The following is a 13294-nucleotide window of genomic DNA, read 5'->3' on the forward strand; positions in this document are numbered from 1 at the left end:
CTAACAGTGTTATTACTGCTTTAATAAAGCCAAAAAAGTAATTCCTTCCTTGAACAGACAATTCACAGTGAAAGATCATATAAATGGCTCTTAAACATACAAAAATGATTTTCAACTTCACCCCCAAAATCAGAGGATTATAAAACAAAATTACTGTAAGATAACATGTTCCCATATCAGATTAACCACAATGAAAAGGTTCATAATACACTGTGTTCATGAGGATGTTGGGATAGGAGCACATTCATATGCCTGGAGAGAGTGAACACTGGAACTCTCTCTTTTTAAGCATGAATTCCTAAAACGTCAGGCCTCTGGGCTGATGAGGGGACGTTGGGAGGGAGGGGGTCACTTGCCTCTGTTAATTTCGGAGGACCTCCTCTCCTTAGACACTCTTACAATATGCTGGATGTAAGGGTCATGCCAGTAGCCAAGGCTTACTGCAAACCTGGAACAGAGGAAAGGAGGCAGATAAATAGAGGTCATTAGGTTCTGGCCCAGTTCTCAGGACCCAGGTCGAGGAGGAAAATCATCTACCTCAAAAGGCCAACAGAGGCACGTTTGGTGCTCCCTTACCAATGTCAACAGACTCGGCCATCCCTCTTGGTGCTCACATACACGGCCCCTCAACCTCCCCACAGTGGCCATTTCTTTCCTCTCTTTACTCATGCGGCTAACTCTTTTTCCAGGACCCTAGAGAGCACATAACCTCACCTCATACCTCACCTAGAAGACCTGCCACCACCTATTCCCTCAGCAAACTCACTGGCCAGAGCCAATCAGACAACTCTGCTCAACCAGAAGTTCTGTGTCCATAGGAAAGGAGATCCAGGATTGTTTTGTGAAACTTATGAATGACTACCTAAGTATTTCCCCCGGCTCTGTATTAGGTACCAGTCCTTCCACATCCCTTAAGCAGGTCATAGTGGGAAAACCAGGAACAAATAAACACAACTGCTACAACCTAGAAAATGCTAGAGTAGCCTGTACTCTCTGGTCTATACAACCGGAAAATGCTATGGTAGCCTAAACTCTCCCTGGTCTACGCTACAAGGAAGCAAAGTTTTGGTGTTCTAAGCCGGGGAGCTGAAGTCCAAATATCCCTGAAGGTCTTCTGTCAAACCTGAGTGGAACTAGCCTTAGGACAACAAGACGTAGGGGAAGGAGCCTGGAACGCTAAGGCCATGCCAAGTCACTGTGGGCCTGGAGTCTGCTCTGCCCCTCATCAGTTATCTTGTGAATTAATATATATGTTTACCATTTATTTATTTTTTAAGGTTTTATTTATTTATTTGAGAGAGAGAGAGAATAACTGAGAGAACACAAACAGGGGAAGTAGCAGAGGGAGAGGGAGAAGCAGACTTCCCACTGAGCAGGGACCCTGATGGGGGGCTCGATCTCAGGACCCTGAGATCATGACCTGAGCCCAAGGTAGCCGCTTAACTGACTGAGCCACCCATGCACCCCTGTGTTTAACATTTCAACCAAATGGAGGTGTACCTGGGTGGCTCCGTCAATTCAGTGGCTACCTTGGGTTTAGGCTCACATCATGATCTCAGGGTCCTGGGATTGAGCCCCGTGTCGGACTCTGTGCTCAGCAGGGAGTCTGCTTCAGGATTCTCCCTCCCTTTGCCCATCCCCCTGCTCACTCTCTAAAATAAATAAATATTTTTTAAAAAGTAATACATAGAGGGAGGGAGGCAAGATGATGGAACAGCAGGGGACCTCAATTCATCTGGTCCCTGTAATTTAGCTAGATAACTATTACGTCTTTCCGGACACGTATGAATTCAATCTGAGATGTACAGAAAGAATTGCTGGAATTCTACAAAGAGAAATGTGACCACTTTTTGCAAAGTAGAAGGTGCGGAGAAATGAATCTGTGGGGACATATGGGAAGATCATCTGCGGGGAGAGGGAGCCTGTGTGAGCCGTCCACAGGAAAGTGACATAACCCCAGAGTGCAAAATCAGACCTTTAGAAATCTGCTCCAAGTGAGAGACGTCCCTGCCTGAAAGGTGCTCAGGTGGCGAGGTGGGGCAGAATCCCAGGTGGGGCAGTGTGGTCTCAGGATCCCTAGGGTCACAGGAAAAACAGGGGTACCTGAGCCAGCAGAGTTCCCAGGCACTGGAGCCGGGAAATCTGTTAGGGTCAGGGAGCAGAGGAGGGGGATTGCCATAAACCTCAAACCGCAGCTTGGTCAGGCAACAGCTATCATGTGGGGGCCCTGCAAAGGACAGAAAAGCCGCGACCCTCCGCCTTCTCCTGGGAGGATCAGTGCAGGCATGCACTGCAGGAGACTGCAGAGTTTGGTATACACAAAAGTGAAGACCCCTTATCCCTGAGGGTTTACTGAAGAGAGGGAACCATGATCTTTCAGCACAGGGACTGGAGATCAGGGCATGACCACTTTTGTTTTCATCCTCTAAAGAGGCCCAGAAAGCCTTCAGGGAACAAAAGCCATACAGACCAACTAGAGGCAGTTTACACTGAGCCTGGCCCCCTGGAAATGGAGGGTACAACTCCCCCCAGGCAAAGACACCTGAGAATCAGCACAGTGGGCCCCTCCCCCAGAAAACCATGTGGAAAAACAGGTGAACACCAAGTTTAGAAGCAAGCACTAGGGGAAAACAGTAAATAAAATTCAAAGGTTTTCTCGTGATTTGTTGATCTTTCAGTTTAAAATTTTCCTTTTCTTTTTTCCTTTTCAACTAGTTTCGTATATTATCAACTCTTTGCTTTTAAGTCTTTTTTTAACTTTCATTTTTTTACATTTACATTAGATATATTCTTCCTTTTTGGCTTCTTTTCACTTTATTCAATTTTATGTTTCTGTATATGTATATATACATACACACACACATTGGTGATTTTACATTATTGGGATTTAGTGTCTTTTAACAAACAGACTAAAATATACCCAAGACCAAGTGGATCACCTGTTTTGAACACCTGGGAGATTATATTCTCTCTTCTCCCCTACCCTTTTTTTTTTTCTTTTTTGGTTTCTGACCTCTTTGGATTTGTCTAGTGTGGATTTTGCTTGGGTCGTGGTTAATATTTTTGATTTTGCTCTCCTGTTCATCCATTCTTCTGTGAGCAAAATAACTAGAAGGAGGAATTCACAACAAAAGAAAGAACCAGAGGCAATACTCTCTGCCACAGATCTAATTGATATGGATATAAGTAAAATATCAGAGCTGGAATTCCGGATAACTATTATAAAGTTACTAGCTGGGCTTGAAAAAAGCATAAAAGAGACTAGAGAATCTTAGTGCAGAAATAAAATCTAATCGGGCTGAAATTTAAAATGCTTTAACTGAGATGCAGTCTAAATTGGATGCTCTAACACCTAGGGTAAGTGAGGCAGAAGAGAGAGTAAGTGACATAGAAGACAAGTTGATGGAAAGGAAGGAAGCCGAGGGAAAGAGAGAAAAACAATTAATGGACCATGAAGGGAGGCTTCAAGAAATCAGCAATACCATAATGCAAAACGATTACTGGGGTCCCCGAGAACAAAGAAAGAGAGAGAGGGGAGACAGAAGGTATATTTGAGCAAATCATAGCTGAGCATTTCCCTATCCCAGGATGGATACAGGCATACAAGTCCAAGATATAGAGAGGACCCCCCTCAAAATCAATAAAAAGAGATCAACACTCCAACATACAAGAGCGAAGCTTGCGGATTTCAGACATAAAGAGAAAATCCTAAAAGCATCTCGAGACAAGAGGTTCCTAACCTAAAAGGGTAGCAACACTAGGCTGGCAGCAGACCTATCCACAGAGCCCTGGGAAGCCAGAAAGGGCTGGCATGATATATTCAGGGTACTAAATGAGAAAAACATACAGCCAAGAATACTTTATCCAGCAAGGCTGTCATTCAGAATGGAAGGAGGAATAAAGGGCTTCCTGGACAAACAGAAACTGAAAGAACACATGACCACTAAACCAGCCCTGCAAGAAATATTAAAAGGGATCCTCTAAGCGAAGACTGAGCCCAAAAGTAATGTAAACCAGAAAGAAACAGAAACGATCTACAGAAACTGGGACTCTACAGGTACTACAAAGGCACTAAATTCATATCTCTCAATAGTTACTCTGAATGTAAATGGGCTAAATGCTCCAATCAAAAGACACAGGGTATCAGATTGGATAAAAAAGCAAGACCCATTCATATGCTATCTACAAGAGACTCCGACACCTCCAGATTGAAAGTGAGGAGGGTACAGATCCATTTATGATGCTAATGGACTTCAAAAGAAAGCTGGGGTACCAATCCTCACATCAGACAAATTAGATTTTAAACCAAAGACTATAGTAAGGCAGGAAGAGGGATGTTATATCATACTTAAAGGGTCCACCCAATAAGAAGATCTAACAATTATAAATATTTATGCTCCTAACATGGGAGCAGCCAATTATATAAGTCAATTGAAAACCAAATTAAAGAAACACATTGATGATAATACAATAATCATAGGGGACTTCAACACCCCACTCACAGCAATGGACAGATCATCTAAGCAGATGATCAACAAGGAAACAAGGGCTCTGAATGACACGCTGTACCAGATGGACTTCATGGATATATACAGAGCATTCCATCCTAAAGCAAAAGAACACACATTCTTCTCCAGTGCACATGGAACATTCTCGAAAACAGATCACACTGGGTCACAAATCAGGTCCCAACCAATACCAAAAGACTGGGATTATTCCCTGCATATTTTCAGACCACAATGCTTTGAAACTGGAACTCAAGCACAAGAGGAAATTTAGAAGGAACACCAACACTCAGAAGCTAAAGAGCATCCTACTAAAGAATGAATGGGTCAACCAGGAAATTAAAGAAGAATTTTAAAAAATTCGAGGCAACTGGGTGACTCAGTCGTTAACTGTCTGCCTTCGGCTCAGGGCATGATTCCAGGGTCCTGGGATCAAGCCCCACATTGGGCTCCCTGCTTCTCTGAGAGCCTGCTTCTTCCTCTCCCACTCCCCCTGCGTGTGTTCCCTCTCTCGCTGGCTGTCTCTCTCTCTGTCAAATAAATAAATAAAATCTTAAAAAAAAAAAAAGAATTAAAAAAATTCTTACCGAATGCAAATGAAAACGCAGCTACTCAAAACCTTTGAGATACAGCAAAAGCAGTCCTAAGAGGAAAGTACATAGCAATACAAGCCTTTCTCAAAAAAAAATTAGAAAAGTATCAAATACACAAGCTAACCTTACACCTAAAGAAGCTAGAGAAAGGACAGCAAATAAAGCCTAGACCAAGCAGGAGAACGGACATTATAAAAAGCAGAGCAGAAATCAATGAAATCGAAACCAGAAGAACAGTAGAACAGATCAATGAACCTAGAGCTGGTTCTTTGAAATTATTAATAAGACTGATGAACCTCTAGCCAGACTTATCCAAAAGAAAGGGGAAAGGACCCAAAATAATAATATCATGAATGAAAGAGGAGAGATCACAACCAACACCAAGGAAATACAAACAATCTTAAGAACATATTATGAGCAGCTATATGACAACAAATGAGGCAATCTGGAAGAAACGGATGCGTTCCTGGAAACTTACAAACTACCAAAACTAAATCAGGAAGAAACAGAAAATCTGAACAGACCCATAACCAGCAAGGCAATAGAAGCAGTGATAGAAATCTCCCAACACACAAGAGTCCAGGGCCAGATGGTTTCCCAAGGGAATTCTACCAAACATTTAAAGAAAAACTCATACCTATTCTTCTGAGGCTGTTTCAAAAAATAGAAATGGAAGGGAAACTTCCAAACTTGTTCTATAAGGCCAGCATTACCTTGATCCCAAAACCAGACAAAGACCCCATGGGTTTAAAAATTCTCACCAACATACTATCCCGTAGGATACAACAGTACGTTAAAAGAAGTATTCACCATGACCAAGTGGGATTTATTCCTGTGCTGCAAGGGTGGCTCAACATTCGCAAATCAAATCAACATGATACATCACATTAATAAAAGAAAGGACAAGATGCATACGGTCCTCTCAACTGATGCAGAAAAAGCACTGGACGAAATGCATCATCCTTTCTTGATTAAAATTCTCCACAGTGTTGGGGTAGAGGGAACATACCTCAGTAACATAAAAGACATCTACGAAAAGCCCACAGCGAGTATCACTCTCCATGGGGAAAAACTGAGAGCTTTTCCCCTAAGGTCAGGAACACGACAGGGATGCCCACTCTCACCACAGCTGTTCAAATAGAAGTCCTAGCCTCAGCAATCAGACAACAAAAAGAAATAAAAGGCCTCCAAATGGGCAAAGAAGTCAAACAATCACTCTTTGCAGATGACACAATACTTTATGTGGAAAACCCAAACGACTCCACCCCAAAATAGCTAGAACTCATACAAGAATTCAGCAACACGGCAGGATATAAAATCACCGCACAGAAATCAGTTGCATTTCTATACACTGACAATGAGACAGAAGAAAGAGAAATGAAGGAATCGATCCCATTTACAATTGCACCAAAACCCATAAGATACCTAAGAATATACCTAACCAGAGAGGTCAAGGATCTGTACTCCAAAATCTACAGAACACTTATGAAAGAAATTGAGGAAGACACAAAGAAACGGAAAAATGTTCCATGCTCATGGATTGGAAGAATATTGTTAAAATGTCTATGCTACACAGAGTAATCTATACATTCAATGCAATCCCTATGAAAAAACCATCAACTTTTTCACAAAGCTGTAACAAATAATCCTAAGATTTGTATGGAACCAGAAAAGACCCCAAAGAGCCAAAGGAATGTTGAAAAAGAAAACCAAAGCTGGGGGCATCACAATGTCAGACTTCAAGCTCCATTACAAAGCTGTAACCATCAAGACAGCATGGTACTGGCACAAAAACAGACACATGGATCAATGGAACAGAACAGAGAACCCAGACATGGACCCTCAACTCTATGGTCAACTGATCCTCGACAAAGCAGGAAAGAAATCCAATGGAAAAAGGAGAGCCTCTTCAATAAATGGTGCTGGGAAAATTGGACAGCTACATGAAAAAGAATGAAACTTGACCACTCTCTCACACCATACACAAAGATAAACTCAAAATGGATGAAAGACCTTAATGTGAGACAGGAATCCCACAAAATCCTAGAGAACATAGGCAGCAAGCTCTTCCACCTCAGCCGCAGCAACTTCTTGCTAGACACAGCTCCAAAGGCAAGGCAAGCAAAAGCAAAAATGAACTATTGGGACTTCATCAAGATAAAAAGCTTCCACACAGCAAAGGAATCAGTCAACAAAACTAAAAGGCAACCCACAGAACGGGAAAAGATATTTGCAAATGTCTTATCAGATAAAGGGCTAGTATCCAAGATCTATAAAGAACTTATCAAACTCAAAACTCAAAAAATGATCCAGAAACGGGCAGAAGACATGTACAGATATTTCTCCAAAGAAGACACACAAATGACCAACAGACACATGAAAACCTGCTCCATATCATTTGGCATCAGGGAAATACAAATCAAAACCACAATGAGATAAAACTTCATACCAGTAAGAATGGCTAAAATTCACAAGACAGGAAACAAATGTTGGCAAGGATGAGGATAAAGGTGAACACTTTTACACTGTTGGTGGGAAGGCAAACTGGTGCAGCCACTCTGGAAAACAGTATGGAGGTTCCTCAAGAAGTTAAAGATAGAGCTACCTTGGGATGCCTGGGTGGCTCAGTCAGTTGAGCATCTGCCTTTGGCTCGGGTCACGATCCCAGACTCCTGGGATCACGTCCCGCGTCGGGCTCCTTGCTCAGCGGGAAGCCACCTTCTCCCTCTGCCTCCCATTCCCCCTGCTTGTGCTCTCTCTCTCTGACAAATAAATAAAATCTTAAAAAAAAAAAAAGAGCTACCCTACAACCCAGCAATTGTACTACTAGGTATTTACCCCAAAGATACAAATGTAGTGACCCGAAGGGGCACGTGCACCCCAATGTTCACATCAGCAATGTCCACAACAGCCAAACTGTGGAAAGAGCCAAGATGGCCATCGATAGATGAATGGAAAAAGATGTGGTATTACCATCTATACCACATCTATACCATGTGGAATATTACCCAGCCAACAGAAAGGATGAAAATTTACCATTTACATCCACGTGGATAGAACTGGAGGGTATTATGCTGAGCGAAGTACACTAACCAGTCAGTAAGACAAAGTCAATTATCATATGGTTTCACTCATATGTGGAATATAAGAAACAGGCCAGAGGACCTAGGGGAAGGGAGGGAAAACAGACTGGGAAGTCATCAGAGATGGAGAAAAACCATAGGAGACTCTTAACTCTAGCAAACAAACTGAGGGTTGCCGGAGGGGAGGTGGGTGTGGGGGTGACATAATTCGGTGATGGGCATTAAGGAGGGCACGTGATATGATGAGCACTGGGTGTTACACAAAACTGACAAACTACTGAACACTACATCTGAATCTATGGATGTACTGTAAGTTGGCTAATTGAATTTACATTTTAAAAAAAGTAATAAATAAACCAAATGGAGTTGGTTTTCTGTTATTTACACCCTGAAACATCCTAAATGATATCCTGAGCGCATCAGCTCATTTCCACTTGCTTGAGGAGTAAGCTGAAAGGGGTAGGGTGTGGGTGTGGGTGTGTGTGTGTGTATGATGTCACCCAGCTGGGTTCTGAGCTCCCAGAAGCAGATAGATATTCTATTTTCTCTTTATATCCACTGACAAGGCTTACTGCTCTCTTGACTACAGTCGGTGCAAATCCTGTACAAACATGTCCCCCCCCAGTCTCCCACGTCCATGTTCCCACATCCACAGACACCCATAAGGAAGCACATACCTTCGGCTACTCAAGGCAGCAACTCAACACAGAAACACACAAAGTACGCACTAAGGGACACAATTACCTGCAAGCCCAGATTGTCAAGGAAAGCTGACCTATAGAGTTTTACAAGGGTGAACAGGCTCAGTTGTCTAAAATGGTGCTTTTCAAACAATGAATTGTGACCCATCCATGTCATAAAATCAATGTAATAGTTTGCAAATCACCGTCTTAGAAAATACAGTCAACTAGAGTAAACTAGAAAAAATCAGTATGGACTACATACTGTAAGAGTTAAAGACTGTTTCAGGAAGCTTTGGTCGAAGTATGTGTTCTGGGTATAAGTGTCATGAAAAATCTGTTCTCCAAACAAACAAAACAAAACAAACTCTTCAAGAAAGAAAGCAAACTGATGGTTGCCAGAGGTAAAGGGGGGGGGGCGAAATTGGTGAAGGGGATTAAGAGTTACAATCTTCCACTTATATAAATAACTCACAAAGATGAAAAGTACAATGTCTGGAATATGGTCAAATAAAATTGTAACAATGCCCTACTGTGTGACATATAGTGACTATACTTAATCGTGGTGAGCGCTGTGTAATGTATACAGACTTGTCAAATCACTATGCTGCACACCTGAAACTGATATAACATTGTATAGATGGATTACTTCAATAATTAAAACAGAGACAATTGCTCTCTGTTGGTGCTTTGAGGAGCACTGTCCTCAAAGGCATCATCTAGTGCCATCTAGTGGTAAAAGCCACATCTGCAGTTGAAGCAAGAACCACAGACCAGTGATGAGAACAGTCCTCAAACATGGATGTCTGGTTGGAAGGAACATTCCAAATGACTGGCCAACCCTGACATCCGGTGCCAGAACCCTTCAACAACACCAAGCCACTCCCTGAGCACGCCCCACAAAGAAGGCACTCGCTCCACCACTCAGAGGCTCTACCTGCTGAAAAGCTGACCAAGCTGCCTTCCTCTAGGAGCTCCTCCCTGTACTTCCTACTGCCCTCTCCTGGATGACAAGGAGCAGCTGCTGCATTCGCCCTCAGTTTAACACTATGGATCCAGTTCAAGCAATACCTGTCCAGTGTCTGCTAAGTGCCAGGCATTGGGGATACCGTGGGGAGCCCGGGAAGAGCAGACACAAAGAGACATAAGAGCTTATGCCAGATGAAGGACAACAGCATGGGGGATGGAAGGACCTGCACTAGAGAAGGTAAAAGGGAGGCCTCCCTGAAAAGGGAAGGCCACGTGGAGCCCCACAGAATCGGAGAGAGCTGTGCAAAAGGCATTCCAGACAGGACACACAACAGATAGAAATGCTCTGGGGCAGGAAGCGCCTTGGAATGTTCCAGTAGCAGAAGGCAGGCAGGGAGGCTGAAGAACAGCAGAGAAACAGGAGAAACATCAGAGATTTCTGGGGTGCATGGGTGTGTATGTGTATGTGTGTGTTTTAACTTCTCTTTGTTTTAGAATGTTTCTACACTAACCATATGCCGTATTTCATTCTAAGACACCATCAATTGTAAGACAGAAAAAAGAAGAAACACTGCCAGTTAGTCAGTGTTTTTCTTATTGCTTAGAATTCTAATTTTGTGTTTATGAAAAAGCCCTTTTAGACTTATTTGAACAGAATGAAAGGAAAAAGATGAGTGACATGGGTTGGTTAGGTCTTCCCTTTCAGGATATCTGGGAGTTTCCACACAGCATTGACCTTCGTGCAGCCAAGCACACTGGCGAGGCTGCGCTTCTGAAGAGATCGCCATCATCGGCTCTGAGATTTCTTTCCAAGCTCCTGACCCTCCAGGTGTAGGCTGTGTTACTGAGTCTTTCTTGGTCTGATCAGAAGGTATCGATGGATGGTTCTCGAACAGCAATTAGAATTTGTGCCCCTTCTTCAAATGGCCCCTAGATGGTACGTGGACTGAAGCAGCCAGGGGCTGTGAGTGCAGCGGTCCAACCACTCCACGAGGAAGACTGAGCACGTCCATGTGCACACGTAATGACAACTCTAACACGATGCTCCAGTGACTGCAGGACACACCAGGAAGAAATCAGGGGTGCCTGGGTGGCACAGTCTGTTGGGCAGCCGACCCCTGGTTGTGGCTCAGATTGTGATCTCAGACTCTTGAGATTGAGGCCCATGTCTGGCTCTGCAATGGGCGTGGAGCCTGCTTGGGATCTTTCTCTCTCCCCTGCCCTCCCCACCACTGCTCACACGTGTTCTCTCTCTCTCTCTCTCTCTCAAAAAGTTAAATAAATAAATAGATATTGAAATAAAATGCCAAGAATGAAAAATATCAGATTTAGAAAGACCTTTTAACAGTGTTCATTCAATCCACGATTGTCCTGAAATTTTCATGACATTCACCATGCACCTGCTCCATTTAATATTCCTTTATTTTACATTTTTTAAATATTTTATTTATTTATTTGAGAGACTGAGAACAAGCAAGAACGACAGCACAAGCAGGGGGAGTGGCAGAGGGAGAGGAAAAGGGAGAAGCGTGCGGGGAACCCGACATGCAGCTCAATCCCAGGACCCCGAGATCATGACCCAAGCCAAAGGCAGATGCTCAACCCACTGAGCCACACAGGGGCCCCTCAACAGTCCTTTAGATCAACTCACTTCTTTTAGCACCCAGGTGTGACGTGCTACCTAATATTTTCTTCTAACACACCCTGTAATCAATACCTTTGAAAATGTAACACATCTACCGGGGTGCCACCTAAAGTCACCTCACATTCCTCCCGTGGGAAACGCGGATCTGGTCCAGCCACCTGTTCATTCAAGAAGCACTGACTGACTTTGCCCTATCGGCAGGAGTGTCACCTGCAACACTGGGAACTTGCCAGGAGAGGTGTGACATGCCCTCCAGCGGGCAGTTCTTCGTCTGAGGGAATGGGAAGGGGCCCTCCCCGCTCTCCCAGCCAGTGAGGGTCGAGGCTGGGGCTGCTTCATTTCACTTCTAATCAACAGTGCTGAGTGCTGACTCCAGTGCCAGGCATTACTCCGCATGCTGGACAAACAGGAACACGTACAACCCTCGGAAGCAGCCTATGTGGAAGGCACCGCTTTACAGACAGAGGTCAAGGCTGTTTCCTCAAGCTGTGCAACCTTGCAGGAAACTTCATTCTATTGCTTTTCAAACCTACTTACCCACTTGGACTTCCATCCCTCCCCCAACACTTCAGTTGCGCAAACGGTGTCTGTGTGGATGTGTGTATTTATACGCAGGGTACGTACATATATACGTACCTACGATGTATATTTATGCAATTGCAAAAATCAATCCGATACTCTTCGCATCGGTTTTCAAGTTTGGAATGTTAACTGCAGGCTGCATACTGGCCTGTAAGATATTGCTCTACCTCTCATTTTTATCGTTGTTCTTTTGCATGGACTAGTCTCAGTGTTTGGTTTCTATTTCTTGTTGGTTTCGTTCTTGGTTATAAATGGAAGGCAGGAAGCAAAGTCTTAAGGGCAATAAACTTTGTACCTACACAGACTTTGAGTCTGTTTTCCTTCTTGTGAGCGCCGTTGCTTTCCTCAGCGGATCCGCAAGGCCTAAAGTGTTAATCACCTAAGGAAAATACAAAACAAAAACAAAGAGTTTTGTCAGAGTTTATCACTGACTCAATCTCTTCATAATTAATTGGCCTGTTTAAAACATCCGGTGGAAAAAAGACAGTCTCTTCAATAAATGGTGCTGGGAAAATTGGACAGCTACATGCAAAAGAATGAAACTTGACCACTCTCTCACACCATACACAAAGATAAACTCCAAATGGATGAAAGACCTCGATGTGAGACAGGAATCCATCAAAATCCTAGAGGAGAACATAGGCAGCAACCTCTACGACATCGGCCAAAGCAACCTTTTTCATGACACACCTCGGAAGACAAGAGAAACAAAAGATAAAATGAACTTGTGGGGCTTCATCAAGATAAAAAGCTTCTGCACAGCCAAGGAAACAGTCAAAAAAACTAAGAGGCAGCCCACGGAATGGGAGAATATATTTGCAAATGGCGCTACAGATAAAAGACTGGTATCCAAGATCTACAAAGAACTTCTCAAACTCAATACGCGAGAAACAAATAAACAAATCACAAAATGGGCAGAAGATATGAACAGACACTTTTCCAATGATGACATACAAATGGCTAACAGACACATGAAAAAATGTTCAAAATCATTAGCCATCAGGGAAATTCAAATCAAAACCACACTAAGATACCACCTTATGCCAGTTAGAATAGCAAAAATTGACAAGGCAAGAAACAACAATTGCTGGAGAGGATGTGGAGAAAGGGGATCCCTCCTACATTGCTGGTGGGAATGCAAGTTGGTACAGCCACTCTGGAAAACAGTGTGGAGGTCCCTTAGAAAGTTAAAAATTGAGCTACCCTATGACCCAGCCATTGCACTACTGGGTATTTA

The 13294-nt window shown here is 43.3% G+C and overlaps 1 protein-coding gene across 1 annotated transcript in view; it reads right to left on the reverse strand.

Annotated features, from left to right (window-relative positions):
- Positions 1-12525, reverse strand: part of LOC125283386 (thyroid receptor-interacting protein 11-like) — a 31235-nt gene extending 18710 nt beyond the window's left edge. Inside the window, exon 1 of the mRNA XM_057307613.1 lies at positions 12357-12525. The gene's annotated coding sequence lies outside the window, so the exon portion shown is untranslated. The remainder of the gene's footprint in view (positions 1-12356) is intronic.
- Between the last annotated feature and the right edge of the window lie 769 nt (positions 12526-13294).

The sequence above is a fragment of the Ursus arctos genome, unplaced genomic scaffold (genome assembly GCF_023065955.2).
Source record: "Ursus arctos isolate Adak ecotype North America unplaced genomic scaffold, UrsArc2.0 scaffold_50, whole genome shotgun sequence".
Classification (NCBI taxonomy): domain Eukaryota; kingdom Metazoa; phylum Chordata; class Mammalia; order Carnivora; family Ursidae; genus Ursus; species Ursus arctos.